This window comes from Pundamilia nyererei, unplaced genomic scaffold (assembly GCF_000239375.1).
Source record: "Pundamilia nyererei isolate P.nyererei 1_Seehausen unplaced genomic scaffold, PunNye1.0 scaffold00032, whole genome shotgun sequence".
NCBI classification, from domain to species: Eukaryota; Metazoa; Chordata; class Actinopteri; order Cichliformes; family Cichlidae; genus Pundamilia; species Pundamilia nyererei.
In genome coordinates this window covers 2,319,570-2,344,438 of record NW_005187433.1, presented here as the reverse complement: position 1 = coordinate 2,344,438, position 24,869 = coordinate 2,319,570, and the positions used below count along the sequence as shown (strand labels likewise).

At 40.6% G+C, this 24,869-nt stretch overlaps 1 protein-coding gene across 1 annotated transcript in view; it reads left to right on the top strand.

Moving 5' to 3' along the window:
• LOC102211660 (chondroitin sulfate proteoglycan 4-like) overlaps nt 1-24,869 on the top strand; it is a 48,997-nt gene that overhangs the window by 4,472 nt on the left and 19,656 nt on the right. The gene's annotated exons all lie outside the window — the stretch shown is intronic.

Here is a 24,869-nt window from a genome sequence, read left to right as displayed (position 1 = left end):
TTCTGTCTTTTCGAGTGAAGCCTTGCAGCGAGTGTTTTTGTTGGAGAGCTGAAATATGGAAGGTATACGGTTTCCGTCGGGAATGTGTTAGTGTGTGTGGCTTTATGCTGGTCTTAGTGACTTAAAATATAAGACAAAAAATCCCTGAATAGTGTTTTGTTTGTGTTTCTGTAGGGCTTATATATTTCATGAATTGGACAGTATGTGTTACTCAGAGCACTTGGTTTCACTTTTTCCTACCTGCCAAATGTTGCCATTTATTTCAGCACTGTAAGGAAATCTGTGTGGAGTGGTCAGATTGTTTGCTGACATTGGCTCCTGTATTACCAATTCTCTATAGTTTGATACTTTCGATTCTTCATCTGGCATCTTGGAAGCAAAACCAGGGATTTTCCTGCATGGAGGAAAATCTTGGCTCCTCCCTACAGCAAAGGAGAAAAAAAATCACTGGCATTGTAACAATATTCTGTTAATTTCATTTTTGTGAACCATAATCAACATTTGTGTTTATTTAATAGCTGGGTACAATAGGATAATGTATAAATATTTGTCAAATAAGCTGACATGGACTACTTGTACATATGATCTGTAACAAGCAGCATTATGTAATCTTTTGCAAAAAAAAACAAAAGAGAGAAGAAAACTGCAAAAGTGTGTGGCAATGTGGCTGAGAGAGGGGACTTATTAACAATTAATAACAATGTTGATCTCTCGAAAACTTTTGTTACTGATCACTGTCTTTCTGTTTGAGATGAAATATGTTCTTTAAAATTTGATTAGCCCCTATTTTAAGCCTTCTCCTGGGATATATGAGACTATTTTCTGTTTAAAGTGTTCATGTCGTTCATTTAAAGGATATTTTAGTTTCTGTCAGCACTTCACTAAGAGATGAAAGAATTGTCAAACTTGGTTTCAAAGAGCAGAGGTAACCCAAATGTGTTATTTGACTCTATCAGTGGTATTGTCGCTTCTGGTCTACCTGCTTTTCCCATTTTCTTCAAAGGAATGTTGCAAACTTTCTTACTTAGCTGATCTGGTCAAATTATTTGACTTGATAAAAGCATCTTTCTACTGTTGCGACATTTCACCTGAATTCTTGTTCATAGGTCCCTGTGTGCTGTAATATACGTAACACTGGTGTCTAGTCAACTCCCTGCTTATTTTAAGAATATGGTTATCCACCCAGTTTAAAAACAAACAAACAAGCTTTACCCTTCACGTCTTAGCAGTTGCAGACCAATTTCAAAATGAGTCTTTTTCCCCCCTAAGATTTTAAAAAACAGCTAAAAAGCAGCTTTCATTTGCTCTATACAAATACATTCCACTGCTCGTTCCACTGAAACACCTTTTCTTAGACATCTTGATGTGAAATGATGCAGAAAAATGTTCTGTTTTAGCGATGCTGGACCTGATCTCTGCCTTTGATACTTTTTACCTTGGAGTGGGTCTCTTCATATCGGTCTGAACAATCCTTTTCTGTGGCTGCTTTTAGGTGCAAGTCCTCTTCCACTTCTTTTGCTTATGGTGTGCCACAAGGTTCTGTTTCGGGGACCTCGTTTTTTATGTTATATCTGCTCCCTCTTCAGCCCATTCTGAGTGCTTTTAAAGACATTTACATTCATGAAGTTTTCTCCAACTTCATGAAGAGAAAACAGAAGTCCTTACTTGTGTACCTGACAGATTCGTTCCACTTTTGCCAAATCTTCTGTCAGGAACCTTGGAGTAGCTTTTGTTTTCACCTTTCACTCTGGATGTTCAGGTTTAAAATTTCATTTCTGGTTCACTCTTGCTTTTATCATTTAAGAAATACTGGCAAGTTGATTTCCAACACGTCACGCTCTGAAATGGAAATTGTTATTCATGCCTTTATTTCATCACACCTCAGTCATTGTGGTTCATTGTTCGCTTGTCTTAAAAAAGCTTCCTTGGAACGTCTGCAGGTTTTTCAAAACACTACTGCGAAGCTTCTGACTCAGTTTTCTAAGAACTCACATGTCACAGAATTGCTAATTCAGGTTCACTTTGTTCCCATTTACTTGAGAGTCCATTTTAAGTTTCTGGTTTTTAGCTATTAGAGCTTCGCATGGACAAGCACCAGCATACATCAGTGAAGTTTTACATTTATACATCCTTAGCAGGTCCCTGAGGTCATGGTGATCATGGCCTGCTGGCTGTGCAAGATACAAGGGCAGAGTACATGTCAAAGTTTACAATTACTCAGTGATCACTTTTAAAAATCAGCTAAAAACTCATCTTTGTAAACTCGCTTTTGGGTAACTTTTGTTCTTATGTTCTAGCATTAGTCTAGCTACTAACCTTTAATGCCTCTTTTAATCATTATCATGCATGTAAAGGTGTTATAATGAGAACACTTTTACTTTTACTCGACACAAAAGCCAAACCTGCAGTTCTGCAAAGCCCTTGAACTGCAGCTGAATTGACTAAATTTAAACTAAACACAGTTGTTGACACTCAGTGGTAGTATTTACTCAATCTCATACAATAAGATTTTGAAAGAATTTCACAACCCACAAAAGATTGGAGACATTACTCAACCCATGGCACAAAGTTATCCTTAAATTGAAGAGAAAACAAGAAAAATAACATTGTGATGTAACAACAGGAATACCACATGCAGCACGGTCAAAGAAAACAAAATTCAGACTTCAACAGTGTGCACCTTCTTCTCTTTTTCTAAATGTTTAGAATATACTCTAAATATATATACTACTCGCCCTCGAATGGTCAAATTTCCTCTGAAATATGGTAATTAAAGCAAGGTGGGTGCACTCCACAGCCACCCCCTCGAGGCACTGCTGCATCCACCTCAGCTCAGTCCGATCATTTTCATTGCATAAACGTCAAATTACATAAACACCAGCTTTAGACTTGCAGCACAGCCGGGCCTTCGGGTTGTGGGTGGCGCTCATTTTTTGATCACTGACGCCTCTTACATTCTGACACATCACCATTCAGGCAAGAATAGCTGAGTCTTTCAGGCTGCGGGGTCTTCTCATTTCAATAACCCAACTCCTACACCAGGCACTCAAGTGCACCGCTTCCGGCTCATCAGTTCATCTGAGACTGAAGCACAACTACGCTCTCATGCATGTGTGTGCACATGCATCTTTTCGCCTTGACGACGTCAATGCAAATACGATTAACCTGAAGAAGTGGTTATAAAGTGTTCAGGATTTGATTATTCAGTAAACTGGCAGCCATGTATCCTGGCATCTGATCATAACGTCACAAATGTCTTTCTGTTTTACATACACTGATTTTAGTTACCTAACTGTCTAAAAGTAAGTGACAGTGTGAGCGGACAAGCGGGATGCAAATGAGCTGCAGGGCCAGACTTAGGCCTGCAGATCATTTATTGGGCTTTATTGGCCCAATAAATGATCTGCAGTGGTTTGGTTGAACATGTTAACACATGGGAAGATATATCAAATGCATTAATAAAGTGGATGTCATCCATGGGCTTCAAGAAAATAACTTGCCATGACACGTAGGCAGACAAAGCAACAGATGTTCCTCACATCACATTGACAACATTCATCTCAGCTACTCATTAACATCTAAAATCATGATTAGGAGAACAGGCAAAGGTAAAATGAAAAGATTGGATTGCACGTCTTACAGGTGAGGCCCTCATTTCATGTAAAGGTTCATACAGAGTTTTCTAGGGCACAGTTCTGTGTGACCTGGGAGTAATTTCACTAAATAGTCTCAATTTACCCTTAAATCCGATTTAATCCTGGTTATTTGTACAACTTTTACAACACAAACTTTTACAAAAGCTATAATAACCACCTTCAAATGTGACCAAGAGAATATTATTTAAGATTAAATCATTTAAACACGTGTGTTCAAAAAAACATCGTGTTTTGGATTTCGGGGAAACGGTGACAGGGTTCAAAACAAGTGATGTCAGCCGCCACCAGAAGCAAACCTGTGTGTCGCACTGAGTGTGGGTGTGATTACGCAGTGACAGCTGGGTGAGATCATTACTGTTCGGGAAAGGGGGGAATAAAGAAAGGGGAGAGCTCAAAAACTGGGGGAGGGGTTGAGTATAATGGGTCTTGGGGGCAAATGGGTGGGAAGCTTTTATGGTGACATTCTTTCTCTGAGGAATGTGTGCAGTTGTATGCTGCAGATATATAAAAAGCAGGAGTTCAGTGAAGAAGAAAAGAATTTTAAACACGTCCTGTCTGTGTTTTGCACTTATGCTTGTGACAAGCAAGCTTGAAGACAGCAGAGGTTATAAATAGTGGTGATATGTAGACTATATGAGGGGAGGGGAAGCGACAGAGGAGTGGATTGGGGGGGGAGACGGGTTACTCATAGGCTTCCAGTAAGAGGTCTGACTCAGCTACTGGAAGCCCCTTGACCCTGTCTGGAGATAATATGTTTTCCAATTATCTGTGTTTTTAAGTATGCCAAAGGAAAAAAGGCAGAAAAACAGTGCAGCAGTAAATATGTAAGCTAAACTACAGATTTCACTACTTTCCCTTTTCTGGCTTCAGAAGTGTGTAGAATCTTGTAAACTGTGGAGAGTGCACATCCATCCATGAAGCTGTTCATTTTCTGCTGCTTATCCAGTTCCAACTCACAGGGCCGGCAGTCTCTGCAGAGCTGTACCACCAGTCTCTTCAGCTGTTTTTACCACCAAGTTCCCAAGCCAGCATTGAGATATAATCTATCAGTGAATCCTGGATATGTCTCCTCCCCTTTGAAATGTCTGAAACACCTCACCTGGGAGGCATCCCCATCAGATCCCTGAACCACTTCTCCTGCTGCAGATCTAAAATAAGTCCCTTCTAGATGCCTGATCTTCTCACCTTGTCACTAAAGGTCACCCCAGACACCCTTCAGGGGAAGCTGATATCTGCTGCTTGTTTCGGGAACCGCCCCACAGCCTGAGGCCACTGGTGAAAGCACTGGTGAATGTTGATCAACTAGTCAATCGACAGGTTTGCTGCTGGGTTCAGCGCTGCTGTCAACACAAAAACCCGTACGGTGTCTTTGCAGACGCTCCTTGGATCTGCCGTATGTTCAATCTCAAGACCTCTGATGTACTTGAAATGCTTGACTTGAGGAAACAACTCCTCCTTAAGCCGGGTGGAGCAGGCAATACACCCATTTCCGTCTGAGAACCATGGGCTCGCGCTCAGAGGTGCTGATGCACATCCCAGCAACGCTGCACTCAGCTGGAAACTGATTGCCTTCATTGCTCAGTGAAGACAATAGGACCACATAATCAGCAAAAAGAAAACCTTTGTCCGAGGGCGTACGTAGAAAACCGTACAAGTTTGACCACATTCTTACTGTGATTGTATATCAGCCCCAACAGCACGAAATCCCAAAGCAAACCCCTCAGGACACCAGTGTTTTAGTTTCTTGTCCTTTGCGCACAGATAATGAAGAACAACACCGATTGTATGCTTTTGTCAATCAGCCAAATCAACAGGCCTCAAATCGGTTTTAATGATGTTTTGACTTCTAGAAAGCACATGAGTATGTGAGTCACCGTTTAGATGAGCTGATTCACTCTTCATCATTCCCCAGTCCTATAAAAAGAAGAGAAACAAAACCCTAATGCATGCACCCCTTCCCTGCCACAAGTCCTGCATGGGCTCATTGTCCCACCCCTCTCTCATACTGCGCCGTCCTTTCCTTGAAGTGATCCGTCTTTCTCTTAGACCTTGTGACCTTCAAACAGCGTTCCTATAGCGACGCTGAGACGAGAGAAAGGGGATCATTTTCACCCACGGGAACAGTAATGACAGAACCTGCTGATCAGAGACTCCATTATGAGTCACATGGCCGATCTGTGGAAACACGCCAACTTTTGCAGCATATGTAATGTCTTATTCTTCTGTTCATATTTTTTTTATTGGCCTTTAAATATTGAAAGAACAAGGGAAATGCAGGTGTTTGATTATGTAACGGATGACTAAGGTTCAAACGTCAGTCGTCATCTGTGTGTGCTTTCTCCTGCTGTCGAGCACAGTTACAAACGCCCGATGAGGCATTAAATCAAGAGAAAGGAAAATGACTGTCCCCTCACTTCCCCTAACTTTTTGTGTTTTTGGCGTTTTCTACACTTGGCACGGATTTTGTTCTCACTGTTTGAAAATACACAACAGCTCATGAGAAAAAAAGGAGTTTTGTTGTCACCTGGTTATATAACCCATGCAAAAAAGAGGAAACCAAAATTTAGTTGGTGCATTTCCATCCTTAGTGTGAATCAACTGTTTTATGTTGCTTAAATTAAGGATAAAGCAGCAAATTTGAGGGGTAAATTGCCTGATCTTTCAATGAGACTCCCCCATCTTTCTCTTTTGACCTGTCTGGCTCTTTCTGTGGAACTCTCTGCTGATGGATGGTATAAAGACAGAGGGACTGTTTCCTGGATGTGCCCTCAACTTCCATGTCACACACACAGATATCCTCCTAGGATGGGAGGTACACATTTAAACACATGACCCATGTCCACACAGGCGCACCTTACATCCTTTTTCAGTAGAGAAGTTAATATCCTTACGCTGACCTACATTTGCTTATTGTTGTTATTGTATACCACAAGTGTCTGATAAAATGTCTGTGAACATAACAAATCATTCATAATATGCGTGTGCACACATTTTAGGCAGCTTATAAAAACACAGCATGTACCTGTGAAAAGACATGGGAAAAGCGGATGAACCCACGTTACATAATTCTCATCAGGTAAAACGTTCTGCCAAAAGCTACAACGGAAAAGTAAATCAGTGCACAGATAATTATATGAAATGTGCAACAGACTTGAGCCACCATTTGTTTCTTAATATTTGGTTTAATGGGAAATGGGTGCAGTGGTTCATTGAAACATGTGCAAACACACATGGAAATACAGCATTTAGGGCAAAAACAGGTCTGTACAATTTTAGCAAGCTTGAATATCAATATGTGGTTTAATCACCTTCATTGTTCAACACAGCCTGAGAAATCTATAATTTTTCTTTAAGCAGTCTTCAGGAATAGTTCTCCAGGCTTCTTGAAGGACATTCCAAAGCTCTTCCTTGGATTTTGGCTGCCTCTTGTTCCGTTCGCTCTGATGCTTTCCAGATGGTAGGATCAAAATCTGACGGTACTTTTCTGCATTCAAAATTCCACCAATTTTGAAAAAATCCCCAACACCACTGGCTGAAAAGGGGCCCCAAACCTTGACAGAGCTTTCACTCTGTTTTACAGATGGCTGTAGACCAGGGGTCTCAAACTTACGGCTCGGGGACCATTTGCGGCCCACGTCGCCCCTATTTGCGCCCCATATATTGACATGAAAAACTATAATGCAATTTGGCCCTTGAAGTTACTTTTTCTGTTAGGGAGAATTTGTTTGCTGTTGAGTGCAATGTTAAAATAAAATTTTTAAAAAGCAGAAAATTCTTTAATATGAAGGTGATATGAGCAGAGATACAAACATGTTGAGGAAATGACTGTGTTAGTTCAGTGATTTGTAAAGAAAATTTTCACTAGCAGTCAAAAACTTATGTGTACATGTGTGTCTGCATTTTTATTTTGTTAAATATGGTAAATGGCCTGTATTTGTATAGCGCTTTTCTAGTCCCTAAGGACCCCAAAGCGCTTTACACAACCTGTCATCCACCCACAGGTGATGGCAGCTACATTGTAGCCACAGCCACCCTGGGGTGCACTGACAGAGGCGAGGCTGCCGGACACTCGCGCCACCACCAGGAGGCAACGGGTGAAGTGTCTTGCCCAAGGACACAACGATCGAGACTGTCCAAGCCGGGGCTCGAACCGTCAACCTTCCGATTACAAGGCGAACTCCCAACTCTTGAGCCACGATTGCCCAAGAACAAAATTATAGCAGAAGTGTGTCTGGCCAGAAAGAGAGTACCAATGTGTTTATTTGGTTGTTCAATGAAAGGGTTCAGTTAGTTAAGAGTGAGAAAAAAAATTGTATTTGCAGTTTTGTCTTGTTATACAATATTTGAAATTAAAAAAAAAAACTATTTTCTGAAATATTTGTGGGTGCTTTCTTGTTTGTTAATTAGTTTTTTTGTACTGCTTGAACACTAAAGTGGCCCTCCAATGAGACGAGTGTGCCAGCAGTGGCCCACAGCTCATTTAAGTTTGAGACCCCTGCGACAGACACTCACTGTGGGACCTTCTTCCTGATGTCCAGCATACATATTGATTAACATTTGAACCAAAGATTTTGAATTTGGATTCATTGCTCTAAGAGACCCCTTGATGTTAATTTAGTTGTTGTGTAGTTTTGTATACCTCAGCTTTTTCTCCCATTTCCCTCCCTTAAGAACTACTTCTTGACAGCCATCCTACCACTGAGACCATTCCTGATGAGACTGTAGTGAACAGTAGATGGATCAACTGAAGGACCAGAAGCATCTCTCAAGTGCCCTGTTAGATCTTTGCTGCTCTAGTTCTTACTTTTTAAGGACGTGACTTTCAGATATTGTTCATCTGCTGTTGATAGTTTTTTTTAGATTTGCCACTGCTTCTTTTGGCTTTCTTGACCAGTTTCCTCAACATTTTTAACAACACACAGCACACACTGCTAAGATACACCAGAACTGGCTAATAGAACTTTGGGACTCACTTTGTTGGTACAAAATAACAAAAAAACAATTTGTTGCCTGTCAAACAGTTTTATCTTTGGCGTTTTTTAATCGATTCAGCTAAAGAAATGGGAACAAATTATGTTTTTGTGACAGTCTGCTCATAACAAAGTGCCTAAAGATATAGTTTAAAATTGGTTTTTTGTTAAGCTGTTTGTTTTGTGTGGACACAACACTGCTTCATCCATTGAGTTGCTCCTTTTTTCTGTCATGTGAAGGCTGTGTGCAGGCAGGAGTGGTAGTAGGAGGACCCATTGTGCAGACACTCAGAGGTGGACAGTAACTCCAACTCAGATTTATTGCTAAACTCAAAAGGTAACAAATTTGCAAATAAACTTACACAGACAGAACACACAGCAAGAAAAGGGCAGATCACAACACAGACACAGAGAAATCAGGGAATGAGTAACAGGAGGGAAACACAGCTGGGGCAACTCAGGCCTAACCAAACAGGGGAAGCAAAACCAGATACATTAACATAAGACATGGACCTTCAAAATAAAACAGGAAACAGACTGAACTTAGAGACACAGACTCACAAGCAGGCACTGTAACAGAGATGTGGGAACAGGGCAGACACAGACACTGACTGGACACAGAATAGAGGGAGTATGGGAACCCAAACCTGAGAACTACATAATCAAACATCAAGAAGAACTGGGGAAAAATTAGAAATGCAAAACAGAAACCAAAACCTTCACAAAAACAAACTAAGATGAGAACACCAATAAAAAGGTACAAAACTGAAACCACTGGGTCAACAACCCAGGTACCCTAACATTTTCTGCTTGAATCATTCATGGGTGAATGATTCAGACATCAGTGATAAGTGGCCTGACAAACAAACAAACAAACAAAAAAAAACCATTCTTCTGAAAATGGTCAGGACTGGACTGAAAATGAGTGAAAACATTTTGAAAGCTCTGAGAGCTCAAGACCAGTTTTAAAAGATTACAAGAAAATCTGGCTGCTTGGGAGTAAAATATAAAGAAATGAGGAGTGTCTCAAGACTTTTGCACAGCTGACCTTACACTGACCTTACTGTCTGTTTTTCCACTACAGATAGGTAAGATAACATTCTCAGTGTTGACGATGCCTCTTCTTTCTTAAAGTGCTTTGTCATTAGGTTTTCCGTGTGACCATGACAAACAGCACTGATTTGCATTTCTTTGGAATCTTATTTGGGGAATTTTGCAACAAGAAGAAGAAATGTATAAAAATAACAGAGTAATACGGCTTTGTTTTCAAAGAAAGTTATTTGTGGCTTTATTCTGCACTCTGAAGGAGGTCACATTTCTCTCCACTCACTCACTTTCTCTACTTGGTTTGCTTGCTCTCAATTATCCCTCCTCTCATGTCCCTGTTTACTATCTAATTAAAGCTGACGACCCATGACGCCTAAATATTTAAAAGGAGGCAGTAAACACATATTCAAGTAACCTTTTTTAAATACACAGCGTAGGCACTTCTGCTTTTCTTTCAGCTCCATATCGGCACAAAGTGCCCACTCCACTACCTCCTCATCCTACCAATAAACTGTTAACCCAATAGAGGTCTGAGGTGGGTTGTAAGCTGCCCACGCTCTTACTAAAAACAAAAGTAAAGATACATCTGGGAGTGAGCACAGTCTGTGAATGGTTTGATTTACTTCTGTAATTTCACTGTAGCTCTGGTGGTTTTACTGTAAACCACTCCTACACTGTCTGCAGATGTGGCACTGGATTTAGTGGGAGGGAATAAATGTCTGTAGTGAGTGTATGTGTGTGTGTGCTTTGCTTCATGTTCAAACTAAATAGGATTCTGAGGAATTTTCTGTTTTCAGTGTTTTTAACTAAAACTGAATTTACTACATGGGATTATGAATCAGTCACAGTGACTCAGATACTCTAAAAACGACCTGTAGACTCACTGAACTCTGACCTCGAAGAGCTTCAGAGGAGCTATGCAGAATATGTTGTGAAATAAAGAAGAGTCCAGCAGTCTGGACTATTCTATTATGTCCATCTTGCGTGCTGCACAATAACATGTAATATTTAGTATCTACTGTTATCTACTGTTAGCTAGTTTATTGTGATGGTATTGTATTTACCATGTTGCTCCTTTTTGTTTGTTTTCTCCTCTGTTTTTTCTTATCTCCATACAGGTGATCCAGGTGTTTTGTTTGTTTTTCTGTTTTTTTCTCTTCCCCCCCTTCTCACCACCTCTTCTCCCCTCTGTTTTTTTTTCTCTCCTTCTCTTTCTTTCATTCTTTCTCCCTGTCCTATCCCCCAGTCATGTCTGTCCCATCTGTAACAACCGAAAATCAAATCAAATAAATACATAAGTATAATAAAGGTTAATCAAATGGACCAATATGGCAAGTCCACGATGATCCACTTGGTAAAGTAAATCCACTTGGCATCTTTGTTGGCCTTCAGACAACAATTCTGATGGCTAAAGATCCAAACGGGACAGGCAAAAGAAGTCTCCACATAGTTCATTTTCAGAAATCAAGCTTTAATGTTTAAAATAGGCTCTATTGAACCCACATTACAAACTGTTCTTTAGTAATGTTAGTGAGAAGAACAAAAGCAAACAATCAGCACTTAAAATGGAAAAACAAACAAACCCCAGTCCCTTTGGTGAACATGAAAATGAACTCCTTTCATGCTTTGAGAGCAAACAGCCAGGGACACTGTCTATGTCAGTGGTTCCCAAATGGAGTGGTCGAGGGGAAATGGTGAACCATTAGGTAAGTGAAGGGATTTTGTGACAGCTACACTATTGTGCAGAGCAGACTTGATCACACCTTTTAAACAGGAGTGAGTTCAGGTGTGAAGCACTCTCACCTGCCTGCAGCAGAACTTTGGCCTTTAAGCTAAAACAACTGTTTGACTGGGTGAAAAACTGCGTTTCAAACCAGCATCAGCCGGTGTCAGTCTGTACAAATAAGTCACACTTAAAGTGGATTCTCCTGTTTGTTCATTGTCTCTTATCACACACGCACACTCATTATGTTAATCACATTACCTGGATATCAGATTGCATACTCCAACAGTCTTAAATATTTCACATGGACAATATTAAAGTTAGGAATTACATTTATAATAAAAAAATGTATATCAGTACACACTAGTTGTCAGTAAATAAATCTTTTTTTCTTCTTCTTTTTTAACTCTGTGAAGGGGTGTCCATTGCTGTTGTTAGATGGTCAGAATTATGAGTGTGACAGCACATTAAAAAAAGAAACAAACTGTCAGCAGCCAGAACAAGTAAAGCTTTTGTTTCTTTGGTTTCAGGTGGTGTGGGGGATCTCACAAACCCTCACATGGGATTTATACCTCTGTAGGTATGTTGTAAATGCAAACCCCTGTGAGACCCTAGGACACTAACCTCGCATGGGCCTTCCTCATCAGTGTTGTTGATTCCTCCTATGCATCTCCAGCTACTTCATCGTTTCAGTTTTTCAGTTAATCAGTGAAAGAATAATACTCATTACCCATATATAAATAATAATAACCAAAGTCTCTGACATGTCAGCAAATTCCCGCAGAGAGTTTGCCAAACCTATCAGAACAGACATGAGAGACTCTTCAGAGAACTGGAAAAACTTGTGGGACAATTATGTTTGAATTAGATACAAAAACTGAGCACAACAAAGAGAAGGGACCCAAGAGGGGGGGAAAGAGTCCCAGCATTTCATTTGTTTCTATCTTGGCGGGCAAGATAGAAACAAATGGCTGCTAGAAAGCCACAGATTCACAGCCACAAGGTATTTAACAAGGAATTCACCATGGACAAGCATGAATGCTGCTAACAGCTCTGGCCACTTGTGTAGGTTATGTTGTAGGCTCTGCAGAAACTCACAGGAGGCATCTTATTCAGATGCCTGAACCACATTACCTGTCTTCTTTGAGGAGTAGCCTCTTTAGTCCAGATGACAGAGCTCCTCACCCTATCTTCAAAAGAGAGCCCAGCCATTTTGTAGGAAGCTCATTTCCATCACTTGGGCCCCAAATCAAATTTTTTGGGTCATTACACAGAGTTCGTGACAATAGGTGAGGGTAAAAACGTAAATCAACATCTTTGCTTTTATGCTAAGCACAACAGATCCCCTTTGTGAAGCACCACCTTTGGTGGATGAGGGGTTTGTTTCAGTGGTCCCATCTGGGGCAGTTTGCTCCTAGTGGGGTCTCCCAAGGCAATTTGGTCCTGGGTGAGGAGCCAGACAAAAAGTGGTTCAAAACCCCCACACACAATGACCGTTAGACAAGGGACTACTCTGCCCAGGACAGTGTAACCAGGGTCCCACCCAGGAGCAAAGGCCCGGGCTTCTGAGCGAGCACCTGGTGGGTGGGCCTTAGCCCATGAGGCCCCACCAGGCATAGTAGAGTGAAGTAGCATAGGTCTGCTCTCCTGTGAGCTTACCAACCACAGGAGGGACCACAGAGGGTTTGGTGCCTCGTCGACTCGGTGACAGTCAGAAGCAGGGCCCTGGCGGTCCTATCTCTGACTTCCAAACTGCAAAAATAACATTTTTGTGTGAAACTGTCTTGTGGTGATTGTGTTGCAAAGAGAGAATTTGCAGGAGTCATTGTGATGCATCGTGGAGCTCAAGAATAAAATAATTTGGTGGTAGAGTCCAGTAACAGTGATGCCAGTTTAGCTCACTGGGAGGAGCAGGTGACAGTATGTTGCATGGCTAAAAGTGGCATGCAAGGGTTTGACCCCGGTCCTTTGCCACGTGTCTTCCCCTCTCTAGTTTCCTGGCACTCTTTACTGTATCAAATAAAGCCAGAAAAAATATTTTTAAAAAGAGACCAATAGCAGCGTTTAAAGTGGGCTGATTATGATTTTCCTTATTGCTGTCATACTCTTGAAAGAGATGCAAAGCATATTCATGCAATGTATTCTACCAGAGTCTGGAAATTAAAATATATATTTATCAGTGATGCTGATATATTAGTGTGTTTGTTTCTTGTGATGTTGAACGTAATAAGCTGGATTCGTTTTGTTTTATGCTACAGCATTTTCAAATAAAAAAAGTTAAAATGATTTGTTGTATTAATGCACATTTTTCTTTGGCCACTTTCGTCACCGTGACCCAGAATCTTTATACTTTGAAGAAAGTAGGACGGCTGCTCACATTCCTCACATTCTTCTACATAATAAGATGGCTATATTCATTGTAGTGACCAAATGTACATTGTCTACACTAACCGGGAAGAATGCAAAGGAATCTGAGGGCATTCTGGACTTTCCATTGTGTACCACCATGGATCAGTGAAAAACAAACATATTTTCAAGCAGGGGCTGTATTGTTTCTCCATATGTTGTTGTGCTGCAGATGAATTCAGTGTCCAGCTGAGTCCAGCTAAAAGCGTTTGTGCTGGCCTTAAGTTGCAGGTGCAGGTTCACAATCAAATCCCGGGGAAGGAAATGGAGGGGAGGGGTCTGAGTGTGACACAAACAGGAAACGAGCTTTGTGTTCCTGCTTGCTCCTTGGTGCACACGAAAGGTTTATTCCAAACTTTGTGTTTTTCCAGGGTATTTTGTGGGCTTTGCCAGGAGCTTACATAACAAACACTGGTGGGAGATATCAACTTACTAAAGCACTAAAATCTGTAACTGACCAAATTTTTAGCTTCACTCAGACTTATGTGAGTGCAGATCTGAGTTACTAATTAGTGGGAGCTCTGGGCAAAGTGCCATCAGTTATTCAGGAATTGGCTCCTTATACAAAAAAATCCCTTCTTTCAGTTTGTTGTTCATTAGATTTGGGACACCTGTCCTCCTTGGACTTGTTGATGTGTGATGACGCAAGCCTTTGTAGTGTTGTAGGAAGTTCTCTGGAAAAGAGTATGAAGCAATAACAAACCCGAGAGTTTCAAATCTGCAAAAAACAGCTTAAAACCACAGAAACAAACAATCTTATTTCAAAGAAGAGGGCGAGCTTATTACTGAAATGTGATCTCCTTTTAATAATTAATATTCACAATGACTTGGCGGTCTGTGTGCGTGTTTGAGAAAGAGGCATGTCCTGCACATTGTGGGAACAGATCGTTCCCCTGCACAGGAAAGACGTTAGGAGCAACAAGAGTGTTGGGAGAGGAGAGGGAGGGAGACCGGGAGAGTGACGGGTGGGCTTTTCAGGGAAGAGAGGAAAGGAAAGGAGAACACCCTCTCGGCCACACAACAAAACCTTTCTCTCTGTCCCTTCCCCTCAACCCCTCCACCAACACGTGCAAAGTGTTTAACAGTAAGTGCACTGCAGCGCTGCACGACAACAAATAGTGCGTCACTAACGAGTCACAGCAAACATTCCTGTGCGTCTGCATTTTGTTTGCTGTCCACTTACTCCCGCCGTGCTAGATTTAAAACGCGTCTCGAGGCAGTGTGTTGTGGGAGGGGTCATGTGTTTGTTTGTCTGTGATGTTTTCCAGTTTTGAAAGTCAGTGTTTGTCACTGACTCCTGCACAACATAAGGAATACCTGAAATAGTTTTTGCCTGAGTTTGACCTTAGAAAGCGTTTCAAAAAAGAAAAAGAAGAAGGTTTGGCATCTGCACAGGGTTTGTGCAATTCTGTAGTAACTAATACAAAAATAAGAGACTGTTTGTGGGTTAATCAATTTTGCAGTTTGACCGTAGCTGTTTCATAACAGAAATATATCCTCCATGTCTGGTGGAAACATTATTGTCAAGATTTCAATAAGGAAAAAAAAAAAATTCCGCCAAGACTGCCAAGAGTCTCCGAGTTTATCCAACTAGATTCAAAAGTGTTTCATAAGAGCGAAGATAGCGTCAGTTCTTAAGTGAGTCTGTAATCCTTTGGTTAGGTTTAATAGTTTTCACATGGATAGCTGTACAAATGTACATAAGGTTTTCATACATCAGCAGTGATTTGTGACCTGAATCTGGACCGTAAACAGCTCTTCTTTTAACGCCAGCACCAAAGGGTGGGAAGGATTTGCTTGTTTTTGGAGTGAAGTGCCACTTCAGCTCCACTCATGGCAGTGATTCGTTCCTGTAGCAAAAGACAGACACAGAAGTGGGACGGGAAAGAAAGAGAGAGTGGGGAAATCAAATTATAACGGAGCTATTTAGCATTTGCACAACCTTTAGAGGTGAAGCGAACCTATTAAATTATTGCATAACAGCGACGCTTGCTATTATTGGCTTTAATAGGGCAAAAAACAATAACGTGTACAAAAATCAACATTTTTTGTAACAAGTGGGGCATTTCCACAATGTTTCACATCATAAAAACAAATGTTTTTACTACTACATTAGTCAGCAACTTACAATGTCATTGCCAGCCACATTTCGCCTGTCCCCGACCAAGAAAACCAGCAAAATACTCTTCAATCATTAATCCAACCATTAGCATTTTAAATACATTGAATGTGTTGGAACTCGACTAATGTTACTTCCCTTGTGTCTCATTCTGCTTCACGGAGCCGGGGAAACAAACAGGCCAGACTAGACCAGGAAAACAAAATGAACGACTCTTTCACAAAGAGCATATGTAGCAGTCCCTTTTCATTCTCAGGTTTCTGAACACTGCTGTTGTCAAAGCTCCTGGAATCTATGTGGTAAGCACAGAGACCGCAGACTGTATATAGATGATGGTCACAGTGTGATGTCACCCTTTGGTTAGAGAAATCCTGTTTTGAAGCTTCATCATTTTTTTTCTAATGTTAACCCATGTTAACACTATAAACATGCACTGACACTGAGGGACCGGACAGAGCGTCATGCAGCAAAGAAGCTTGAACTTATACTGGCTGACATCATCCTTAAATGGGTCCCCACTGCACCATTACATAGCAAACAGATGCCTGCATCTATATTATGACCCTAATGTCAGAGAACCTTTAATATCATGGTCCTTGGGTCTTGAAACCAGAGTTTGTTTGTCACGATTTATGATTTTGGTCTTCTGTTTATAATGTTTCATATTTTCTGGTGCATTTTTTACCCAAAGTTCTTTGCTTTAGATGATAGGTTCGCTATGTTTGCCTAGTCTTGTCTTTCTGTCTTTCCATGTCAATTTTACATGTCTGTCATCTGTTTAGTTACTTCCTGTTCTAATTTGCTGGCCTTTTGTGCCTTGGGCTTTCCAGTTTAATTTTCTTTGTCTCGTTTGTCCTGATTTGTCTTCTTTGTGTCGCCAACTCTTTGTGTTTCTTAGAGGCAGGCAGATTGATCCAAATATCGTTAGTATTGTTACTAATGGTGGTATTGGGATGGGACCAATATTAGCGTGGTAGAATCGATGCTTTGTTTCTATCCTCTAAGTTCATACAGCTCACTGAATTGTGTGTGAATTGATATACCTCAAACATGAACATGAAAAATAGCTGAACCTTTTTGCTCAGTATTGGTATTGGCAATACTAACCCTGTATTTACTTGGTATCATATTGATACCACAATTTGCAGTGTCGCATTGCACAGCTGTGTACCCGTCACCTCATTACATTTGTATAAATTGTCTGTGTTGCCCATTTCCCTTCTACATGTTCTCTCTCATGGTTGTGTGTCTCCCTGCTCTGATTTTTTTGTTTCGCTCTTTTCCTGTGAAATACCAGCAACAGGGCTGAATTTGGAGTTCATTCCCTGTCTCCCGAGTCCTGCATTCACATCCAAATCCTGCCAACCACACAGCCGTTTATCACATTTAAGACAAATCCGGAGCAGCGATGGCACAGTCAGCGCAATAAAATGACAGTTTGACGAGGCAACACAGTGACATTTTTTTAAATAAAAAAATTAATCAAATGACTCCCAGATTATTGAGGATCAGCTTTACAATACACAGTGCTGTTTAGCTCATAGCTGTGGTCAGTCACTCATTTGTCTGATGGAGTCCCAGCAGCTCTCACTAATTCCCTCATATAAATAATACAAACCACTCTGTGCCAAACACACGCTGCTGAGTGACAAGAGAGAGGCAAAATTTGTGACTTAAGGAATTAAAACAACAGCAGATCACCAACATTTGGTTGACCGCACAAGAGCTGAATGCGATCTTTGAATCTGTTTTGGGCATGGCTTACATTTAAAAACAAGACCGGTCCAGGGCCGCATGCTCTGCCAAGGCTGGAAATTTCTTTTAAAGTGAAACAAATCCCTGGATCCAGGATATCTGGATCTGGATTAGTTTGTCATATTTTCTTAAGAACATGAAGATGATATATTGTGAAGATGTATTGCAAAATGGCAAAGAAAGCTTCCAAAAATTCCTGGATCTAGATTAGGATTGACTCCATGACGCCTTAGCTGTGCCAGACTCTGCCTCATCCATAAATTTTGGACAGACAAACAAAACCAAACCAATCAAATAACCTCCTTGGCAGAGGAAATAACGTTCAAGTGAAAATGTTGCATTTAAGTTTTGCTTCTGTTAATATTTTAGTAGATTAAAGTGCTGCTGAGGTGCACCAAAATTCACTTTGGAGTAGAACTAAGGATACAACAGTTATCAGAATACAACTTCTGGTTCATGGAGAGCATCAAAATGTGAATAATTTTCACGAAACCCAGTTGTAAACATGAAATTAGACCACTCTGCAGACAACAATAGCTGATTCATATCTAACTCACTTACTTTCTTGGTTCAGTTTGACCTTCTGACCCCACTTTTTGTCTCAGATTCTCAGTCGTGGCCTCCTAATTAGTTCAACTTTACAATTGGCTCTTTCATACCGAGGCCCTCGCTGTCTTCCCAAGCTCAGTGTTGTTTTTCAAAAAAAGATGCGACACCACGGAGCTGTTGTACTAGTTGTGCTGGTTTAGGTGGAGATAAAGGAATCTGTTAAAGGAAGGTCTAAAAAACAGTGGGTGATGGAGCTTGTGTTAATGCATAGTGAAGAGCTTTGTGCATTCGTTGATGCATACAGTACTGTTAATCTTTTTGATGGTGCATTTATTTTCTTTAAGTATGCCTACTTTACTATGTTTCTTCTTTGCAATGTAGTCATATACTGATTAAAAATCATGGCTGTATCTTGAGGGGAACATTCACTTTCAATTTCTCTAGCCCCCTCCACATTATGTGCTAAATTCAGTTTTAGCTTGTTTAGTATTTTGGGAAGGTTTCCAGCAGCCACTTGTGTAAAAATAGCTTTTGAATCAGAATCATCACCGTAGCTAAAGAAAAGATCAGAGGAAAGTTTCACTGAAAGAAATCTGATGTTAACTTCACATGTAATGCATTTCCTTCTTTTAAACTCACAAACAAGTCTTGTTTGTTTTTACAGACTCCAGGCTACAACACAAGTGACTGAAAGCCAACCAGCAGCAAAACTGTGGCAGCACGTCACACTGTTGAGCTGCAGTGTCCTGTACGTGTCATCGATCACATGTTCGAGTATTTTATGTTATCGTAAATGTTTGCTCGGTGAGATAAAGCGATGCTCCGTGTCTGCTAGTGACAGAGTCCAGCTCCTGCCTTTGTGCAAAAGCAGAAGCAGACTATGTTTTGCTTAGAAGTCTTTTAACAAAGTTAAATTATCTGATCAGCTGCAGGGTCAACTGGTGGCAGTGAGTCAGGCGAGCAGCTGCCAGCAGCCATTGTGTTTGGAGCGTGACCTTTGTCACAGTGATGGAGAGGAAGAGTTAAAATGAGAGCAAAACAGTCCTCGTCTGAAAGTGTGAAATTGTGTTTGGGAAACAAGCGGCGCCTACGTGTGTGTGTGTGTGTGTGTGTGTGTGTGTTTCAGTGAGTGACAAAATAACATAGAAAGAGAAAGAGCAAAGAGGTGCATGTGGACCATAAGCCATTTATGTAAATTTCTGCACGCATGCAGCTCTAAAAGTGTATACCTGTGCTTCAATGTTTTCTAATGGGCTTTTTTGTAAAAGCAAGCACCAAATCTCCTTTCACATGGCAGTTTATAAAGCTGAACATGGAAAAAATAAACAACACAGATGACCAAAATGTCCCCTTGCATGAGCACGTTTGTTCCATTTCTTCAACTTTCTTACCATTTTGGAAAAAAAAATGTACGCTCATTTCCTCTCATCCCATCCCATCCTTCCTCCTCTACAATTTCCCTTCCCATCACTCATCACTTTGAGCGCTGATCCGGCAGATGTTGCCCATCTTTATTTTCTCAGGACTTTGAGAGGAAAGCACTTGTAAGGTGGGATAGCTGGGCCTCAAGCTGGAACTCAAGTCTGTTCATTTTAAATGTTAAAACTATCAAGAAGCATAGGTGCACCTTGCTAGTACTGCCTTGGGCCCCATTTTACCTTCAGAACTGCTTTAATTCTTCACGGCACAGATTCAAAAAGGTGCTGGAAAAATTCACCTGACATTTTGGTCCATATTGACAAGACAGCATCACACAGTTGCTGCCATGATGTCAATCTCCCGTTCCACCACATCCCAAAGGTGCTCTACTGGATTGATATCTGGTGACTGTGGGGGCCATTCGAGTACAGTGAACTCACCGTCGTCTTGAACAAATCAGTTTAAGATGATTTGAGTTTTTGGGCATGATGTTTTATCATGGTGGGAGCAGCCATTAGAAAATGGGTATACTGTGGTGGACATGGACGGTGACGATACTCAAGCAAGCTGTGGTGTTTAGATGATGCCTAACTGGTGTTAAGGGGCCCAAAGAGTTCCAAGACAACATCTCCTATATTATTACATCACCATCAACTTTTGATACAAGCGTGGATGGATCCTTGTTTTCATATTGTTTGCACAAAGCTCTACCATCTGAATATAGCAGCAGGAACTGAACCTTATTGGATCAAACAAGGTTTTTCCAATCTTCAGTTGTCCAATATTGGTGAGCCCAGTTTCCTGTTCTCAGCTAACAGGTGCTGCTGTCGCCCATCTGGTCCAAGGATTAATGGGGGTTTTGTGTTCGGAGATGATCTTCTGCATATCTTGCTTGTAAAAAGTGGTTCAGTTACTGTGCATTAGCATAATATTAGGATATTAGAGTTGTAGTTCCTTATTAACAGTATCCTTGATTGTCTTACATTCATTTTCCCATCTTTGATCACTGCTATCAATGCCTGTGTTTTATGATGTACTTTCTTCTCTGTAAGTCACACCTCACTTCACTTTCACACACATGCACACACACACACACACACACACACACACACACAAAGACTAAGGTGTCCCCGAGCAAAGGCAGCAGCTGGTCTCAGCATCAAGTTGCATGTTTTGGCAAAGAAATATCAAATATCTTAAAAGTTCCCCTAAACATTTGAAGAGGTGCCTTTAGACATGGAATACACACACACACACACACACACACACACACACACACACACACACACACACACACACACACACACATGCACAGCAAAGTGTGTTAATAGTGTGGTATATTATATGAGCCAATGATGGAGAGAGCACTTACCATAATAAATGACTGATCGAGCTCTAGTCTATCCCCCACACACACACACCACCACACCTGAGCTGTGTTTTGTTAAGTTTTGTTAGAAATGCCATGATATTTCAGGCAAACTGCCCAGAGAACAGGAAAAAACCCTGCAGGTTGTTAATTATCCACCTCCTGTCTGAGCGAAAGAATCCCGACCTTCTAAATCTTCTTCTGTCGCTAATTTTCCCCAGCATTCATCTTTTCTTTCTCTCCCTTCTTATGCAACCTGTTCATGAATACAAAATGGATGTGTCACTCAATTATTGTTTTCATACTGGAAATGGGCGAATGGCTCAGGCCAAGGTTTACACCAGAGCCCACACAAGGTTTTAAGCTTCCTTCCATTAACTTTATTTTTACTCCGGTATCAAAACAGTGAGTCATTTATCTTCCCTGCATAGGTGCATAATGTGCTGCACTTTTTCTTCTCTTGTAGTAGATTGTCCCCATGCAAGCAGAAACCAATACAAGTGCAAGCACGAACACACATGGCAACTTTCTGTTTTCTTTACATGTTCATTTATAAACATTGTAAAGTGGTGACTGCGTAAGAAGCAGGGTTTGAGTCTCTTCCACCCAGATGTGCGATGTGTTTTTGTTGTTTTAGTTGCTTTTGGGGTTAAGTCAGTCCCAATCCTCTATCTCTTCCAGCTCCGTGCTGTTTAGCTTGGAACCAGGTGGTTCCTGTTCTCTAACTTGTGCAATACAGTTATGTAGCTGTTCAATCTCAGAAAACCGCCCACATTTCAGGTCCTTAAGATAGATTTATATGAAATATTTGTACGACATGTTGCCTGCTTTACTGCGAGCAGCGGAAGACTGAATTGAGTTTATTTTTCAGCTAATCTCTTTTGTATTAAAGATAATCTTTTGCCGTTATTTGTACTTTTTGTCTTTATTCGAGCACTTCTCCTCCCACAACACCACAGTTTGTCCCAGTCCTTTGATTGACTCCAGCAGGGAAAAACAACTGAGTTTGCACTATGACAAATCCCCGGCGTGCCGAGTTGTGTAAATCATTTTTATAAAAGTGAAAACGAAACGCACAACATCTGTTTTGATTTGTAAAACTGCATATAACGCAAATATGGTAACTCAATTTTGATTGTTGCTTTGATTTCTGAATATAGATTAGTGAAACGTTTAGTGCAGTCAGAAAAAAATTTACCAAAAGAAAAGCTGTGTGGTTAGAAACAAATAGGATTGAGGATGATGGCGTGATGCGCCAATCAGTCTGAAACAGGGTAAATCTGGACTCCTCAGCCCACATGACCCTTTATCTTTGCTCAAGAGTTCTTTATGCTCCTGAGCAAATAGACAGTGAATCAGTTTGTGATACTCCTGCTAAAATATATCTCAGTTAATAGTGATGTTAATGAACTTTAATAAACTTTTCCCAGTTTTTTTGTTTTTAAAAGATTTTTTCCTGTCATCAGCTTCATTAAGTTTAGCAAAAAGTGTGAAATTAGACAAAAATAAAGACTGGTTTGATCTGCTGTCTGCTAGCTGAGCTTTAAAAACCTTTACAACCTAAAAGACAAGACAGTAATCCTCTCAGCGTGGGATCCAGGCTCATTAAAATAGTCCACTTCTCCTGTCCTGAACTGTGACCCACTTTGGTTGTGACCCTTTCGGTTTAAGAAACCAGGCTGCAGATTCAGTCTGCTGGGAATTAAACCTAAAGACAGAACTCCTTTTGAGTGAGAGCCAGGCTGAGTTTGAATGAACACAGATCCACATATTTCCATCCATCTAGTCAGCTATTATCTAAAACCACTGGACCATTTACAGTCAGTTAGAGGAACAGAACCTGGATTATCACAGCATTGTGTCAGATTTTTAAGTAATTGCATTCATTAATTCATTAATTTCAGCTAGGCCAGACTAATAATAAAGTGACAGTGCACATTATCGACTCCATCTATCAATTTTCTGCCAATTATCCAATCTGGGGAGAGATACGTGGACAGGTTGCTAGTCTATTGCAAGGCTAAGACAGAGAGCTCATTCATGCTCTCTGTCACAAGTCACAAGTCTTTACCCAAAGACTGGACCGAGAATAATCTTGATTTTCGAGTCAAAATATAACATAATTTTACAAAAGCCCATATGAGCCCATAATCTCATCAGGAGTCTTTACATTAGTCAAACAAACAGCCCATAGACTTGTATAGGACCAGAAGTATTTTTGTAACTGCAACTGTTGCCATCTGGTGGCCTTCAGATAAAATGCAGCTTTACGGCACTTTAGCTTGACTCTTCTCTTCTTAGCACTTACAGCCCAATCTCAAAATTACTTTTTATTGCTATGATTTTAGAAAGGGTCGTGGTTCTATCTAAGTTAACCTTTTCTGTTGCTGCTTCTAAGTTCAGGTCCTTTTCCACTTCTCTTGCCTACGGTGTGCCACAAGTTTCTATTTTGGGACCTTTATGGTTTCTGCTATCTGCTCTCTCTTCCACACATTTTAAGCACAATTCTTATCACTGCTATGCAAATGACATTAAGTTGTATTTCTTTTTAAGATATTTATTAGCTACATATCTATTATACCTGCTTAGACTCCATTAAAAGTTGAAAAGCTTACAATTTTCTCCAACTTAATGAAGAAAAAAAACTGAAGTCTTTGTGTCCCCAATGGATTTCTTCCACTTTTGCCAAATCTTCTGTCATGAGCCTTAGAGTAACTCCTGACTCATCCTCACTCGGGATGCTCATGTTAAAGATTTATGGTTTGCTCTTGCTTTTATCACTAAGTTAACTTCCAGTGTGTCACACTCTGACATGTAAATTGTTATTCATGCTTTTATTTAATTATTATAATTCATTGTTCACTTGTGTTCACAAAACGTCTTTGGAACGTCTGCAGGTTGTTCACAATGATTCTGCGAGGCTTCTGACTAAGTCTTATAAATACTCACATGTCACACTGTAGCTAACTGAGCCCCCAGCCTGATTTCTCTGGGCTCAGTGATCCCTTTTAAAAAGCAGTTACATTTTTTTATAAGATTGCTTTTGGCTAACTTGTATAAATAAGTTTTAGCATTTCTGTTGTGAAGCACTTTGTGATATCTTTAGATGTTATGTTCACTTACTTTAGCACTGGCTTCATTTTTTCAGAAGATAGTCAGTGTTTTATATTGTCTATGATGATGCCTTGAAGATTTCCATGAACTCTAGCGACTGTATCAGGACATCTTAAAAAAATAAGGCCGCACAACTATAACTCAGTTATCCTGGTCAAAGAGGTTTTTTGTTGTTGGTGTTGTTGGTGTTTTTTAAGTCACCCCATTCCGAGTTGTTGTGAAGAAAATTATCAACAGAGGCCAAACTGGATTTGCAATGGAAACATGCTTTTTAATGATGTAAAGATGCAAGTGGCGCCTAGAGGTACTGCAGTTTTCCCCACTTGCACATTGGTCTCATTTTTCGGCTCTTGAGGTTGCCCCATCTTCTGAAAGTACCTTCTCATTTCCCCCCTCCATCTCTGTCTCCATATGCTGCAACAACTCCCCCTTGTGTTCCCGACTGATACTTACACACACACAGGTCTCCTAAATTTGAGGGGAGGATCCGAGGGTGGAGCTCCACCTCTCTGCGCTCTGCTCACAGACACAGGTATGGGTTTTGGTTTTTTTTTTTTGGTTTTTTTTTGGAGCCAAGTCTGTAATCCAAGGCCAGCAGCAGAGCATGAAGAGATTGTCCTGACGTTGTCAGTGTTGGGAGTGACATGGGCAGTAAAGATAATCGGCTGCATAGTCATGCATCCAGATGTTTCGCTTAACCAAGATGCAAAATAGATTTTAGGAGCCTACATAACCATGGGGA